This window comes from Triticum dicoccoides, chromosome 6A (assembly GCF_002162155.2).
Source record: "Triticum dicoccoides isolate Atlit2015 ecotype Zavitan chromosome 6A, WEW_v2.0, whole genome shotgun sequence".
In the NCBI taxonomy this organism is placed as follows: Eukaryota; Viridiplantae; Streptophyta; class Magnoliopsida; order Poales; family Poaceae; genus Triticum; species Triticum dicoccoides.
Window position 1 is genome coordinate 36,013,799 of NC_041390.1, and position 2,867 is coordinate 36,016,665.

A 2,867-nucleotide genomic window follows, 5' to 3' on the forward strand; every position below is an offset into this window, starting at 1 on the left:
GTTGTTACCGGATGATGTTTCTCAGGGCCCGAAGCTGTCTAAACCCTTGTATTGCGTGTTGCATCTCTTGATTCTGCTCAACCCCTCTCAAGCTACCACATAGATGCGTTGGCCTCACGACTAAGTCCTCACACTAGGACATCTGCCGTGACAAAACCACGACACTACGGATTCGAGAACTATGTAGACATGATCGAGACTCACTTCCGGTCAATAACCAATAGCGGAACCTGAATGCTCATATTGGTTCCTACATATTATACGAAGATCTTTATTGGTCAAACCGCATAACGACATACGATGTTCCCTTTGTCATCGGTATGTTACACTAGTAGAAAAAGGGTCAAATGTGAAGCACATTAGTGCCGGTTTGAATTTGAGCCGACACTAATGTGTCCATTAGTGCCGGTTCCAATGGCTAGGCGGGCGGACATCATTAGTACCGGTTCGTGGGCAACCTTTAGTACCGGTTCATGCCACGAACCGGTACTAATGAGGCTGTGTCAGGCTGTGGTTAGGCCGGGGCCCCACGAACACCTTTAGTACCGGTTCATGGCATGAACCGGTACTAGAGTTTTTTAGTAAGCTGATTTTTAGTCCCACCTCACGAAGAGAGAGGCAGTAGGAGCGGTTTATAAGCCGTGAGTGCAGAGACGATGAAGGAGAGGCGCAACGCTCACCTGCATGTTGCTTAGCTTCAAGCCTTTCAGAATAGTATAGATTGCACGGAGCTATGTGCAGTGTAGTCTACACTATTCCGAAAGGCTTGAAGCTAATTAACGAGCATTGCACCTCTTTTTTATTTTTAATAACTTATTAGAACTCTGGACTTCTTGTGTTACGGCAAAAACGGGATGCACTTCGTGTACAAACTGGACAATCTCTTTCGAAGTATCAGGGCCGGTTTCGGACGAAAACTCATCTATTACACCGGCACTTCATTTTTTAAACTTATTACAACTCCAGACTTTTTTGCGTTCAGTACGCACCATTCTAAGCCACGTCATCAATTTCAACCCTTTCTGACATCATTTGCTATTTTCATTCATTTACTGATTTGTTTTGAGAGCTAAATGACCATGAAATTGAAAATCACTACAAAATGAACTTTAAAAATGTTGGAACTTGGCATGGTATCATCATTTCACCCGCATAGCATGTGCGAAAGAGTAGAGAGGGTCACGGTAAAAACTGGATGCACTTCGTGTACAAACTAGACAATCTGTTTCGAAGTATCAGGGCCGGTTTCGGACAAGAACTCATCTGTTACACCGGCACTTCAATGTTTTTAAACTTATTTGAACTCCAGACTTTTTTGCGTTCAGTATGCAGCATTCAAAGCGACGTCATCAATTTCCAACAAGTTCTGACATCATTTGCTGTTTTTCAGTCATTTACCGATTTGTTTAGAGAGCTAAATGACCGTGAAATTGAAAATCACTACAAAATGAACTCTGAAATTTTTGAAACTTGGCATGGTATCATCATTTCACCTGCATAGCATGTGCGAAAGAGTAGAGAGGGTCACGGCAAAAACTGGACGCACTTCGTGTACAAACTGGACAATCTCTTTCGGAGTATCAGGGTTTCGGACAAGAACTCATCTGTTAGACGGGCACTTCAATGTTTTTTAAACTTATTTGAACTCCAGACTTTTTTTGCGTTCAGTATGCAGCATTCAAAGCGACGTCATCAATTTCCAACAAGTTCTGACATCATTTGCTGTTTTCAGTCATTTACCGATTTGTTTAGAGAGCTAAATGATCGTGAAATTGAAAATCACTACAAAATGAACTCTGAAAATGTTGAAAACTTGGCATGGTATCATCATTTCACCCGCATAGCATGTGCGGAAAAGTAAAGAGGGTCACGGCAAAAACTGGACGCACTTCGTGTACAAACTGGACATTCTCTTTCGGAGTATCAGGGTTTCGGACGAGAACTCATCTTACACGGGCACTTCAATATTTTTTAAACTTATTTGAACTTCAGACTTTTTTGCGTACAGTATGCAGCATTCAAAGCGACGTCATCAATTTCGAACAAGTTCTGACATCATTTGCTGTTTTTCAGTCATTTACCGACTTGTTTAGAGAGCTAAATAACCGTGAAATTAAAAATCACTACAAAATGAACTATGAAAATGTTTAGAGAGCTAAAGCAAAAATATTCGCAAACAAACTAAATACAACAAAAAAAACTACTCAGAAATAAATAGAATAAAATAAATAAAATAGAAAATAAAAAACTATATAAAAAATTACTCAAAAATAAATAGAAGAAAATAAATAATGGAGAAAAGAAAAAAACTATATTAAAAAATTACTCAAAAATAAATAGAAGAAAATAAATAATGCAGAAAAAAAACTATATAAAAATTACTCAAAAATAAACAGAAGAAAATAAATAATGCAAAAAAGAAAAAACTATAAAAAATTGTTGGGGCGCTGTCCAGTGGGCCTGCCAGACCTAGGGTCTGCAAATTCAGGCCTAGAAGGTCCAGCAGGCTCACAGGACAGCATGCCATAGTTAGGCCCAGAAGCATGCTATATAGAGGTGTTCGAAGGAGCAGCCACGGCTGAGTTTATAAACCAGTGCGGCTGCCCTTCGCTCGGAGAGGTGGGACTAAAAATGGTGCACCGCGGATGGCAGCGCAACCCCTTTAGTACCGGTTCGTGGCTCCAACTGGTACTAATTGGGGGGGGGCCTTTAGTACCAGTTGGAGCCACGAACCGGTACTAAAGAGGGCCGCTTCCCGCCGCTTGACCTGGCCAAAATTGGCCTTTAGTACCGGTTGGTGGCTTCAACCGGTACTAAAGGCCCCTCCTGTATATATGGCACTTATGAAAAATTCAGTTTCATCCCCC